The sequence below is a fragment of the Monodon monoceros genome, unplaced genomic scaffold (assembly GCF_005190385.1).
Source record: "Monodon monoceros isolate NGI ecotype Baffin Bay Population unplaced genomic scaffold, NGI_Narwhal_1 Super_Scaffold_16, whole genome shotgun sequence".
Lineage (NCBI taxonomy): Eukaryota > Metazoa > Chordata > Mammalia > Artiodactyla > Monodontidae > Monodon > Monodon monoceros.
In genome coordinates this window covers 87,201,309-87,215,877 of record NW_021703772.1, presented here as the reverse complement: position 1 = coordinate 87,215,877, position 14,569 = coordinate 87,201,309, and the positions used below count along the sequence as shown (strand labels likewise).

The window sequence follows — 14,569 nt, the reverse complement described above, 5'->3', positions numbered from 1 at the left end:
CAACAAATGCTGTAGAGGGTGTGGAGAAAAGGGAACCCTCTTGCACTGTTGGTGGGAATGTAAATTGATACAGCCACTATGGAGAACAGTATGGAGGTTCCTTAAAACACTAAAAATAGAATTACCATATGATCCAGCAATCCAACTACTGGGTATATACCCTGAGAAAACCATAATTCAGAAAGACACATGCACCCCAATGTTCACTGCAGCACTATTTACAACAGCCAGGTCATGGAAGCAACCTAAATGCCCATCGACAGATGAATGGACAAAGAAGTTGTGGTACATATATACGATGGAATATTACTCAGCCATAAAAAGGAATGAAATTGGGTCATTTGTTGAGATGTGGATAGATCTAGAGGCTGTCATACAGAGTGAAATAAGTCAGAAAGAGAAAAACAAATATTGTATATTAATACATGTGTGTGGAACCTAGAAAAATGGTACAGATGAACTGGTTTGCAGGGCAGAAGTTGAGATACAGACATAGAGAACAAATGTATGGACACCAAGGGGGGAAGCTATGGTGGGGTGGGGATGGTGGTGTGATGAATTGGGCCATTGGGATTGACATGTATACACTGATGTGTATAAAACTGATGACTAATAAGAACCTGCTGTATAAAAAAATAAATAAAATTAAATTAAAAAATTAAAAATATAAGCAAAATATTGCCCAAAAAAGTAATATATATGAAAATACCAAAAAAAATCAAAAAGTTGAAGAATATAATTACTTAACTAAAGAAAGTGCAATAGAGGGATTCAACAGCAACAAGATAAGTAGAAGAAATGATCAGCAAACTGAAGACAGCATAGTGAAATCCATCCAATAAGAGGAGCAAAAAGAATAAAAAGAGTGAAAACAGCTTATGGGACTTGCATTCTAGTACTCTCAGAAGAAGGAGAGATAGAAAAGGAAATAAACTGTATTTGAATAAATCATGGCTGAGCACTTCCCTAATCTATGAAAAGAAACAGATATTCAGATCTAGGAAGCCCTGAGAATTCAAAATAGGAACCCAGAGATCTATACCATGACATTATAATTAAATTAAGAGAAAAAAAAAATTGTTACACAAAAAAGGAACACCCATAACTATCAGCAGATTTTTCAGCAGAAGCTTTGCAGGCCTGAATGGAGACATAATATATTCAAAAAGCTGAAAGAAAAAAAAAAAAAACTGACATCCAGGAATACTCTACTCAGCAAAATTGTCATTCAGAATTGAAGGAGAGATGAAGAGCTTTCCAGACAAGCAAAAGCTGAATGAGTACATCACCACTAGACTGGCCTTACAAGATATGTTAAAGGGATTTCTTCAAGCTGCAACAAAAGGACTCTAATTAGTAACAGAAAAATATATGAAAGTATAAATTTCACTGGTAAAGATTAATATACATGTAAGTTTAGAATATTCTAATGTTGTAATGATGACTTAAATTGCAGAAAGATCTGTTTTGATCCACCTCCTAGAGTAATGAAAATAAAAACAAAAATAAACAAATGGGACCTGATTAAACTTAAAAGCTTTTGCACAGCAAAGGAAACCATAAACAAAATGAAAAGACAACCCACAGAATGTGAGAAAATATTTGCAAATGAAGCAACCATCGGGGATTAATCCCCCAAATGTACAAGCAGCTCATGCAGCTCAATATCAAAAAAACAAACAACCTAATCCAAAAATGGGCAGACCTAAATAGACTTTTCTCCAAAGAAGACATACAGATGGCCAACAAACACATGAAAAGATGCTCAATATCACTAATTATTAGAGAAATGTAAATCAAATCTATGAGGTATCACCTCACACTGGTCAGGATGGCCATCATCAAAAAATATACAAACAATAAATGCTGGAAAAAATGTGTATAAAATGGAACTCACCTACACTGTTGGTGGGAATATAAATTGGTACCACCATTATGGAGAACAATATGAAGGGTCCTTAAAAATCTAAAAATAGAACTACCATAAGATCCTACAATCCCACACTTGGGCATATATCCAGAGGAAACCATAATTCAAAAAGATACATACACCCCAATGTTCATTGCAGCACTATTTCCAATAGCTAAGACATGGAAGCAACTTAAATGTCCATTGACATAGGAGTGGATAAAGATGATGTGATACACATACACAATGGAATATTACTCAGCCATAAAAAAGAATGAAATAATGTCATTTGTAGAAACATGGATGGACCTTGAGATTGTCATACTGAGTGAACTAAGTCAGACAGAGAAAGATAAATACCCTATGATATCATTTATATGTGGAATCTAAAAAAAATGGTACAAATGAACTTATTTACAAAACAGAAATAGAGTCACAGATGTAAAAAACAAACTTATGGTTACCGGGGGGGAGAGGGGGAAGGGATAAAGTGGCAGACTGGGATTGATATATACACACTACTACGTATAGAATAGATAACTAATAAGGACCTACTGTATAGCACAGGGAACTCTGCTCAATACGCTGTAATGACTAATATGGGAAAAGAATCTAAAAAAGATTATATGCATAACTGATTCACTTTACTGTACACCTGAAAATAACACAACATTGTAAATCAACTATACTCCAATAAAAAAATTTTAAATAAATAAATAATTATTTAAAAAAAGAATTAATACAAAACTTTCTCAAACTCTTCCAAAAAACAGAAGTGGAAGGAACATTATTAAGCTCGCTTTACAAGACTGCATTATCCTGAGACCAAAACCTGATAAGAACACTAAAGGAAAAGAAAAATACAAGCCAATATTCCTGATGAACATAGATGCAAAAGTCCTAAAAAATACAAACAAAATGAGTTCAACGATAGATTAAGAGGATAATACACCACATCAAGTGAGATTTATTGCAGGGGTGCAAAGAAGGTTCAACATTCACAAATCAATGAAATACAGCACACTAACAAAATAAAGGATAAAAATCATATGATGCAGGAAAAGCTCTTGACAAAATTCATCATCTGCTTGTGATAAAAACTCTCAACAACCTGGGTATAGAGAGAAGTTACCTCAATATTATAAAGACTATATATGACATGCCCATAGCCAACTTCATATTCAATGGTGAAAAGCTGAAAGCTTTACCTCTAAGATCAGAAACAAGGCAAGGATGCCCACTCTTGCCAATTTTATTAAGTATATCACTGGAAATCCTATTCAGAATAATTAAGTAAGAAAAAGAAATAAAGGCATCCAATTGGAAAGGAAGAAATAAAACTATCTCTATTTGGAGATGACATGATATGATAAATATAAAGCCCTAAAAACTCCACCCCAAACTGTTAGAACTAATAAATGAATTATTAGCCATTTTACAGTAACATTGCAGGAGACAAAACCAATATTAAAAAAATATGTTGTGTTTTTACACACTAATAGTGAAATACCAGAAAGAAAAATTTAAGAAGTAAATCCCATTTATAATTGCATCACAAAGGTCAAAATACCTAGGAATAAAGTTAACCAAGGAGATGAAAGATCTGTACACTAAAACTATACGACAAAAATTGAAGAAGGCACAAATGAACAAAAACATATTCTGTGTTCATGGATTGGAAGAATTAATATTGTTAATCTCCATAATACCCAAAGCAAACTACACATTCAATGCAATCCCTATCAAAATCCCAATGGTGTTTTTCACAGAAATAGTATAAATAATTCTAAAATTTGTATAGAACCACAAAAGACCTCAAGTAGTCAAAGCAATCTTGAGAAAGAAGACCAAAGATGAAGACATCAAACTTCCTGATTTCAAACTATATTACAATGCTACAGTAATCAAAACAGTATGATATTGACATAAACACAGACATATAGCCCAGTGGAACAGAATAGAGACCCCAGAAATAAACCCATGTATGTATGGTTAGTTAATTTATACAAAGGAGCCAAGAATATATAATGGGGAAAGATAGTCTCTTCAATAAATGGCGTCCGGAAAATTGGACAGCCACATGCAAACAAATGAAACTAGACCAATATCTTACACCATGCACAAAAATCAACTCAAAATCGATTAAATACTTGAAAATAAGACCTAAACCATAAAACTCCTAGAAAAATAAATTTTTAATGCTCCATGACATAGGTTTCTTTCAATGAGTTTTTTGGATTTGACACCAAAAGCAAAGGCAACAAAAGCAAAAATAAACAAGTGGGACTATAACAAACTGAAAACTTTTGTACAGCATAGGAAACCATTAACAAAATGATAAGGATACCTACAGAATAGGAGAAAACATTTGCAAATCATGTATCTTATAAGGGATTAACATCCAAAATATATAAAAAGCTCACACAACTCAATAACAAAAAATATCTGATTTAAATATAGGCAGAAAATCTGGATAGACATTTTCCCAAAGAAGACATACAAATGGGGAACAAGTACATGAATAGGTGTTCAACATTATTAATCATCAGGGAAATACAAATTAAAACCACAATGAGCTATCACCTCACACTTGTCACAATGGCCATTATCAAAAAGACAAGAGACAGCAAGTGCTGGTGAGGATGTGAAGAAAAGCAAACCCTTGTGCACTGTTAGTGGGAATGTAAATTGGTACAGCCACTGTGGGAAAAAGTATGGAGATTCCTAAAAAATTAAAAATAGAACTACCATATGATTCAGGAACCCCACTTGTGCGTATGTATCTAAAGAAAATAAAATCACCATCTTGAAGAGATATCTAAACCCCCATGTTCATTGCAGCATTATTTACAATAGCCAAGATATGGAAACAACCCAAGTGTCCATCTATGGATAGATGGATTAAAAATTGTGATATATCTCTATCTGTATCTATATCTATAGATACATAATAGACTTTTATTCATCTATGAAAAGAAGGAAATCCTGCCATTTGTAACAATATAGATGAACCTCTAGGGCACTACGCTAGTGAAGTAAGCCATACAGAGAGACAAATACTGTATGATCACACTTATATGTAGAATCTGAACTCACAGAAAACAGACTGGTTGTTGTCAGAGTTGGGGGTGGAGGGTGGAAGAAATGCATGTAGTAGGTCAAAATGTACAAATTTCTAGTTATAAAATAAGTAAGTCTTGGAAATGTAATACACAGCATGGTGACTATAGTTAACAATACTGTATTGTATATTTGAAAGTTGCTGAGAGAGTATAGATCTTAACAGTTTTCATCAAAAAAAAAAAAAAAGCCCTAGTGAGGTTACGGGATGTTAACTGAACTTATTGTGCTTCATTTCAAAATATGTACATATATCAGATCATTATGTTATACACCTTAAACTAATATAATCTTTATATTATATAATGTATATATTATGTTATATATTATATATATATAATATATATATATTAGATCTCAGTAAAGCAGGAAAAATTATTAATCACATCTTAGAGCTAGTGATTAGTAGAATTTAATATTGTATTCTATGTTTCCTGATCAGTATTTTTCCTTTAAACCCATCTGTCTTTTAAAATGTGTTTCAATGGTATTACCTGTATTAGAAAATCAAATACAGTTCTGAATAAGATCTATAAACTCCAAAGCAAGAAGTCATCATTTTTAAAAACAAAAGTTTTTAAAACAGAAGTTATTAACTGCCTTTGAGCATAGCTGTTATCCATAATATCTTGTTGGACTATATTTGATTGATACTTATAAACATTGTATAGGAGAGAGCTCTGTTTTAATCTTTAAAGCTTAATGATTAAAATTTCTTTCTTCCATGTTCTGAATAAAGACCAGAAAAATTATGCTACTTGGTTTTATTAAGGAAAATATTTCCTTCTGTGAAGCAACACGCAATCTAACCATCCAGACAGAATGATATTTTGCCTACCTAAACGCCTCCTGACATTTTCATTGGTTAAGGAATTACTCCTCACTTCATGACACAAATTTGCTTAGTGCTTCAGTAAAAACAGCTGCTGAGTATCTTTCCTGAAGTGACTATTTGAAAATTACAAATAAAAAAGTATTTGAAAGTATTTTGTATGTCCATTTGTAAATTATTTGGAAGTTTTAGATGAAAAAGGTAGGCATTTTATGAACATTTTAAGGTTCTACATATTAGATGTACTGTTTCTCATCCCCACAATGTTTAAAAAATTCAATGAAAACATGTACTTTGTAAGAAAAATCACTCAATTAATACATAAATACGTTCTTTTGGGAAAAAAAAGATACAATCCCTTTCAGTAATCTTCAATTCCATCCATTCCTTTCCCCCAGAAATGAACACTGTTTTGGGCTTGATGAGATCCTTAAAGAACATTTTCATATATTGATTGAATATAAAATATATACCTATAGTGTATTTTTACTTAAATACTCACATGATACGTTCTGTGTCACAATTCGCTTTTCTTCTATTAACTTTCTTTTCAACTGTACACAGTATGAATGAATTGTAGGTTCTTTAATTATTCTTCTGTTGATAGAGATTTAAGACATTTACATACTGTTGTTTATATCTGACATGTTTTGAAGCCTCACACTGTGCTCTTATCCTAATTGGTTTAAACAAACTGACTAATTTACTTTTCACAAGAATTCAATATATCAATTCAACCAGGAAATCTGACCTTTTGATACTGCTATTTCAAACTTTGACTTTCAACTCTCAAAGGACCACCAAGAAAATCTGTAACTAAGCAATGGTAAGTTGATTAGATTGACTGTAGTAAGAGAGAATGTCAAGCTGACAGAGTTTAGGAATGTCCCAGAGAGGGGGATCAGGGTTTTAAGACCTGGGCAGGGTGATTTTTTAAAGAAAGTCTTATATGTTAAGGAACTGGGTGGGACTGGGCAGAATTCATATGTATCGTATACCTTTGGACTGGTGGCAGAGAGAGATGAGGAAGCAAATTTTGTTAACAAATCTGTTATTATTGATAAGTAACCTGTTATGGTTTCTTCTTAGTCTTATCTTCCTAGAACAAGTACCTAAGTTATTTTGCCAATTTTCAATATTGTTTAACAATGGAACAGGAAGGTATGTTTAAGTTCTCACCAATACCGCTACAGTAAATATAGTTTTGCATGACTCCATGTATGTGAACGATATTTTTCTAAGCTATATCCCTAGAAGTGGAAATTCTGGGGTTTTAGGTTTGCACATTCTTTTAAGAGATACTGTCAAATTGTGTTCCAAAAACCCTAATGTTAACTATTTTCAGCAAAGGCATATGGTACTCGATTTCCATACCCACACTAACACTATATCTGATAAAGCTATCAATTTTACCAACCTGATAAGAGAAAAATGCTGGTTTGCTCGACATTTTAATTACAATTTCCTTGATTTTTTCCTGCATTTTCCTAGCAAAGTTGAGCAGCGTATTTCTTATGGTGCTCATTTGTTTGTTGTCTCCTGTGATATATTTGTTCATTTCCTTCGTCATTTTTTCCCTATTGATTTGTAGGACCATTATATGAAAATGCATTTCTTGCTCATGTATTTAAGAGATGGCTTCATCAGCTCTACTAAAGGCTGCTGTTAAGTTTAGGTCAATTCCACCTGTACCAATTTTGGGCTTTGGTTGAGTGGCAGCAGTTACTTGGAACATTTACTTTTCATGGAAGAAATGGAAGCTTTCTCCAGAGAGGTGAGTGGAAATATGGGGTTTCTCTTAAGGGTTAATATACTTTAACTTCCATCCATATTATACTGTCCAAAACAAATCACATTGCCCAGCCCCAAATCAATAGGAGGGCTAAATTTATTCTTTTCATGGATGTAAGGGGAGAAGAGATTAAATAACTGTGAACAGAAATCTCATCTCCTCAATTCTAGGTAAAGCTCACTCTAGCTTGAACCCTGCCAGAAGATAGTCATGATGCAGAATTTGGTGACTACCATTGCTATATATGTATTTGTACCTACTCAACAAATATAATGTATGTTCCACTAACCATAGTGTATATACTGTTGTATTTTAGATTTAGCCATGTTTATAAAAGTAATTACTAATAATCACATGAACAGATAATCTGGTAATTAGGAAAATATAAAGTAAAATAATAGGATATGGGGCTTCCCTGGTGGTGCAGTGGTTGAGAGTCCGCCTGCCGATGCAGGGGACACGGGTTCGTGCCCCGATCCGGGAAGATCCCACATGCCGCGGAGCGGCTGGGCCCGTGAGCCATGGCCGCTGAGCCTGCGTGTCCAGAGCCTGTGCTCCACAACGGGAGAGGCCCCAACAGTGAGAGGCCCGCCTACCGCAAAAAAAATAAAAATAAAAATAATAGGATATGACATTTTCATCTTTTATAAAAATAAGTACGTATGATAACACCAAGTGTTGGTGGGTAAGTATGAAATGAGAATTCTTATTTATTGATGGTGAAAGTATATATAGAGTGATAGTGACTGGGTTTTGACTCATAAAGCTGAAGTTGCATATGTCCTACAATAAAGCAGCTTCCCTTATTTTTATGGAAGAGATTATATAAGAGGGGAATTTTCTATTCCTTTAAAGTTTTGGAAAACTCAGCCACATAACCTTTGGGAACTAATATATGTTTTGGTACAAAATTTGAATCACATTTTCAATTTTCTTTCTATAGTTATTATGCTATCCAGATATTTTAAATTGATTCTTATCAATTTAGATAGTTTTTATTTTTCCAGTAAATAGCATTAATTTTATTTAGGGACTCTGTTGATATTTATAGTTCCCCTGTGGATCCCTCCTTGTTTTCCAGCACTGCTATGATGTATTGCTACTTTTTTAGATCTCTTAATTTCAAAGTTTGGTGTTGGGATATGAGATAACCTGTCTGCCAAGTTATCAACCTGATTTCCTGTGTGCATTACAACAATGAGCTTGGTTAGACAGCATAGTAAATATAGGTTCTCTCTGACATGCCATACCTTCAAAATTTCACATTAAGTATGCATACATTAAATTTCTGATAACTCAGAGGGCAAATGCAAGAAAATCGTTTCCAAGAAAATGTAGTAACCTCCAATAAGCCTTGTTATAGCTCTTGACCATGGTTATATCATAGACAATCTCTTTGACCTAGCATCTTAGCACAGAAAATCTCTTTGATTTGGCATCTTTTTAAAAATATTCTTTCAGTTAGTATTTGGCAAGAAATTGAAGAAGGTGGTGATGCCATCAGTTCTTACTCAGTTTTCTCTCTAGTATATATTCTGTGTTTCATTGTTTTTAGTTTAATGAAAATTCTTCATGTTCACACAACTCAGGGAATGTGGTCACTTTTCCAAGTGAAATGGGATATAAGAATCCAATGTTACCTGGTCAATTCAGAAAATACTCTTAATTTTGAGATTCCTATTTGGACAAACTAAAGCTACCACATTCTGTATAATTAAAGCTTATTTGAAAATTGTCTTTACACACACTTCTTTTTAACATAGGTTTTAGTAAATGTTCTCATGGATTATTGCAATGTGCTATAGAGATTTTATAAATGGTCTATTTTATTCTATTTATATCATATTATCTGGAGCTTGGAGTGTCACTTTCTTTTTTCTAGAACAGATAATTTGAGTTTTATTTTATGACCTTGACCGGAGTTAGAAAGCTAAAGATATTATATGAGAAAGTTAGAAGGTTGAGCAATCCTAAATTAGAAATAACTGAGGTATTGAACAATTTATAGAGTTAGCTCTTCCAATGAGTTTGCTCTTGCCCACAAGATCTAGTAGAAATCTGCCTAATTAAAAAACTTTAAGTTGGAATTAGTGGCAAAACAATGATCACAACAAACCTGCAACACCCAAAATATACTCATTAACACTCAACAATTCATCCAAAAATCTTTCCAAATTCCTTAGTATGAAAATTTTAACAAAATATCTCTATATATAAATATGTATTAAGACTGCTGTAAATACCTTAGCCCAAAGTCATTTGGTGAGAAGGTAAGTAAAGAGTCAGAACTTTAATTTAGTGAAATATCTTTCAGAATACTCACTGAGTAGCCCTACCAATGCCAACCAACTGGCCCATAATAATGTAGCTTGCTGTCTAATACATTTCAAAAATGAGATACATATTTTAATGTAACCCCACATGTTCTTTTTTATAAATAGGCAAAAATCTCATTTTCAAATTCACAGTTTGTATATATCAAAATTAAAAGGACATAAGTGAGATTTTAACATATCTGAACAAATTTGGAGGTCTCAAGCTGTAATCCTGTTTTAAAACTTCTTTGTATGAACAAAATTGCTATTGAAAATAATTGCATTTCTCAAATAGAAATATAATTCCTAACATTAAAAAAATTCAACACATTTCTCACTCATTATGTGTGCTTCAGGCATAGTGCTGTTCGTATTCTAATTAGTCATTATCATGTACTTTCTAATTATCTCAATTCTAAATCATTAAAAATTACAAGATCAAAGTTTTAAATGATAGCAGCAATGAATTAGTCACCAAGAGTAGTGAGAGAACTGAATTCAGTATAAGAAAAAATCTATTATTTTTAAATGTCATTTTTTACTTTATAGTACCTTGAAAATACCACTTCCAGTAATTTTAGAAGTAAATTGAAAGATCTAATTATTGAGAGGAAAGATCAACTGATTAACAAAATAATATTTCAAAAGGCTCTATTTCCTCTAATGACACAAAACTATAAAATGTTAATATATTTTTGCTGCCTAAACATCCTAGAACAATGTGCAATTTTCTAAATGAGCTAGGACTGGTAAATAACCTGTGAGGTTTTACAGAACAGACTTCAACAAAGTGCATCATCTTTTTCTTTGCCACAGAGGTGATCACAGGAGATCAAACTGAATTAAAAATTTATGTAAATATCAATTAAAAGACCAGAATGAATCCCATTTTAACAAGTAATCAAAGTAATCAAATCAATGACAGTGCTGTTAGGTAGCTGAGGAGGGTAACATTAAAAGTTCTTTAGATACATATAGTCTTGAAAGGTAACATAGCAGGTTCTTTTGAAGATTCACCATTTGAGAATGGAAAGTATATATTTAAGTTCATCTAAATAAATAGTTTTTTGAATAATTGCTGAAGGTCAATTTTAAATTCAGAGAATGCAAACTCAGAGAGGATTTATGTTAGAGCAGTGGAAACAGAGCTAATTTCCATGCTGATATAGACAAATGTGTATATTTTTGTAAGAAAAAGAATATACACAGTAATAATATGTGAGGCAATTTAAAACTGGGACAGACAAAAAGAAGTCATGGTTCACTGTGAAATTTTAACTGGATTAATAGGAAGCACTGGCACTTTAAAACAACAAACCAATATGTAGGAATAAAAGTTAACTCTCCATCACACTCAAATGGGTTTAAAGGATGTTTTGCCATCAAAAGCACTGGTGTTAAGAGCAAGGTTCAATTAATGAGAGGTTCCCAGCAAAAGACTTGAGCTCTGCTGAAGATAATCAGGGAGGAGTCTTATTTACATAAACAACAGAGTCTTAAATTGTTATGAGGGCTGTTGGTGTTATTTTGTTGTACATGAGGTAGAGAATATAAAGGATGAGTTGGAGGGAAAAACAATTCTCAGAGAAAGAAACAAAAAAAGAAACAAATAAAAAGATCCTGGAGGAAAAGAGGTGTGCCATATGAAGAAAAAAAAAGGAGCATTGCAAAATAATTGCACTTTATTTTTCAGGGTGCAGCCCCAGGCCAGAGAATTGGAAAACAAAATTAAGATTATAGATTTCCATGTATACAAGTATAAAATGTATTGATACCTAAGGGACTAGATCTCAGATCTAAAACATAAAAATGCTTTTTTTTTTTTTAAAAAAGCACTATGTTACCCAAAGAAACATAACTGAGTTCGAAGTTGAGTTAAATGAGGAATTTTAGGAAATGGATAGGCCATATTTGGATGAGACCAGGAAGAAAAGAGAAATAATAATATTGTGGTAGTGTAGAGAAAGAAGGTGTTGGAGAAGGAAGGTATTGGTGCCTTCCATGGAGAAAGAAGGTATTGGTGAAATTTTTTCTAGTAGAATTTATAGACATAATTCAGTGGGAAAATGTAATAGTGGTGGTAATACAGAGATGTAAGGAATGTTTCACTTTTCTAACTTCAAATTTCTATGAAGCCTTAATTTGCCTTGCTGATCCCTAAAAAAATAGAGGAATGCTGAGGCAGTGCTTTTTGAGACTTCTTCCATATCAACAAGGGGGAAGAGGTTCATAAATCTAAAGTAGTAAAAATTGTGGTAGGAAACGATCATACTGCTCCAAGTTATAATACTGAAAGACAGGAATAAAAGACATAGTCACATGCAAACTAAAGACTGAGTTGTTTCCTCCTTCCTGACTGTCTAGTCATAAGAGCACAATTACACTGAGCTGTCATTATCTGTTGATATCCCATCTTCCCAGGTAGACTTCAAAACTTTCAAAATCAGCAGTAATTGTTACTCATCTCCATATCTTTAATGCATAACATAGTGTTTTTGTTTAGGAATTTAATACATTTAATCCTCATTATTCATGGATTCTGTATTTGCAAATTTGCCTACTGGCTAAAATGCATTTATAACTCCAAAATCAATACTCATACTACTTTCACAATAGTTTAAAGGCATGAATATGTACAGAGAGGTAAGAAATAGGAGTTCCTCAACACACACTTTCCCAGCTTAGGTGGAACAAAGAGAAGGTTGTTTTGGCTATTGTACCATAAACAAGTATATGTTTTGTGGGCTATTTAATGCCATTTTTTTTGGCTTTTTGTTGGTGATGTCTCTGTTTAAAATGGCCCCCAAGCAATGTTGAAGTACTGCCTGTGTTCTAAATTAAAAAAGGCTGTGATGTGCTTTACTGAGAGCACATGTTTTACATAAACTTTGTTGAGGCATGTTATAGTGCTGTTGATAGTGAGTTCAATGTTAATGAATCAACAGTATGTATTAAATAAGGTGTCAAACAAAACACACATAAAATAAGGTTATGTGTGCAAAAATGCTGTGGCCAAGGCTTGCAGGAATCTAACCCTATATTTCTTCTAGGAACAATGATTCAGTATTTGTTAATTCAGTGTTTGCAGCAACTTTGTAGAACATAACTATAGTGAATAACGAGAATCAAATTTGTATGTTTGTTTTGAATGAGTTATTTAAAAGATGCATCTATTATTCATAACACTAGTTAGACTAGCTTTTTTATAAATGCAATTTTATATATTTTCAAAAAATACAGCTAATCTGCAAATTAAATGGATTCAGGTTTTTAGATATTTAACAGCTAAAATTCCCAGATTTAACTTATACATCTACCAGTCGCATTCCAAGTGACAGGCTGTAACTTTACGTTGTCGCTAACTACTTGGAGTCTCTGCCCTCAATTAAAAATAATTGCCTCGGGAGCCTGATATGAGACCCAAAGAAGTAATGTGAAAGAAAATATTTTTCTAAACTCTAAAATGCTGAACATTATTATCCTTTGATTATATCAGTTGTATCTATTGAAACAAATTAAACTTACTTAAATAATTATTACTAGTTTACACATTTTACTCACCTTTAAAAAACAACTGTAATGGGGGCGCGGCGAGCACAGCGTTAGCCCGTGGTCCTCAGCCCGCGGCCGTTAGTGCGCAGCTGTTAGTGCGCGGTCCTTAATGGTCCCCCTCCACCAGCGGTCAGCATCGCAGTGCGCCAGGCGGCGGTCACCCTGGGTCGCTGTGCTTGTGACCCGTCGCCTGTTGGGGGGTGCGGAGCAGCCTGAGGGCCGGCTGGATCCTGGACGTCCTGCTCCCTCAGTGATGATGGCTGGCCGCAGTTTGACCCAGAGGGCGCTGCCAGCTGAGATCTGCCTCTTCAGCTGCACCTGGACACTGGTGGGAGCACCCAGACTGGATGCTGGATGAGTGCTCCTGGGCAAGGGTGACCGGCCTGCGCAAGGAACCCCTCTCAGCCGGGGCCTAAACCTCGGAGGGGGAAAGTCGATCCTTGGGACCCTGGACAAGTAAAATGAGGGGTAATGATGTCACTTTCCTCACAGGATTTGTTAAGCGTTAGAAGCCGCGGTCGTATAATTGTATTGTATAATACAAGCCGAACTGCATAATTCTCAAGGCTATTACCTTTAAGAGTATGACACCTTTAGGGCTTCCCTGGTGGCGCAGTGGTTGGGAATCTGTCTGCTAATGCAGGGGACACGGGTTTGAGCCCTGGTCTGGGAGGATCCCACATGCCGCGGAGCGGCTAGGCCCGTGAGCCACAACTACTGAGCCTGCGCGTCTGGAGCCTGCGCGTCTGGAGTCTATGCTCCGCAGCGGGAGAGGCCGCGACAGTGAGAGGCCCGCGCACCGCGCTGAAGAGTAGCCTCCACTCCCGGCAACTGGAGAAAGCCCTCGCACAGAAACGAAGACCCAACACAGCCAAAAATAAATAAATACATTAATTAATTTATAAAAAAAAAGAGTATTACTACACCTTTAGATAAAAAATTGCCTTTGTTTTGAAGGTTTACAGGAATATCGTGGCCTGTGACCTGACCTACATGGACAGCTGCAAAAACAAAGGGTCCCTCACCAAGACCTTTGCAACAACTAACCA

The 14,569-nt window shown here is 34.4% G+C and overlaps 1 long non-coding RNA gene across 2 annotated transcripts in view; it reads right to left on the bottom strand.

Annotated features, from left to right (window-relative positions):
- LOC114897274 overlaps positions 1-13,952 on the bottom strand; it is a 72,769-nt gene extending 58,817 nt beyond the window's left edge. Inside the window, exons 1-2 of one of the 2 annotated variants that reach the window (XR_003794041.1) lie at positions 13,530-13,952; positions 6,364-6,458 (exon numbers count right to left, since the gene is read on the bottom strand). This is a non-coding gene — a long non-coding RNA (uncharacterized LOC114897274). The remainder of the gene's footprint in view (positions 1-6,363; positions 6,459-13,529) is intronic. The other variant, XR_003794042.1, reaches the window with a different exon arrangement.
- Between the last annotated feature and the right edge of the window lie 617 nt (positions 13,953-14,569).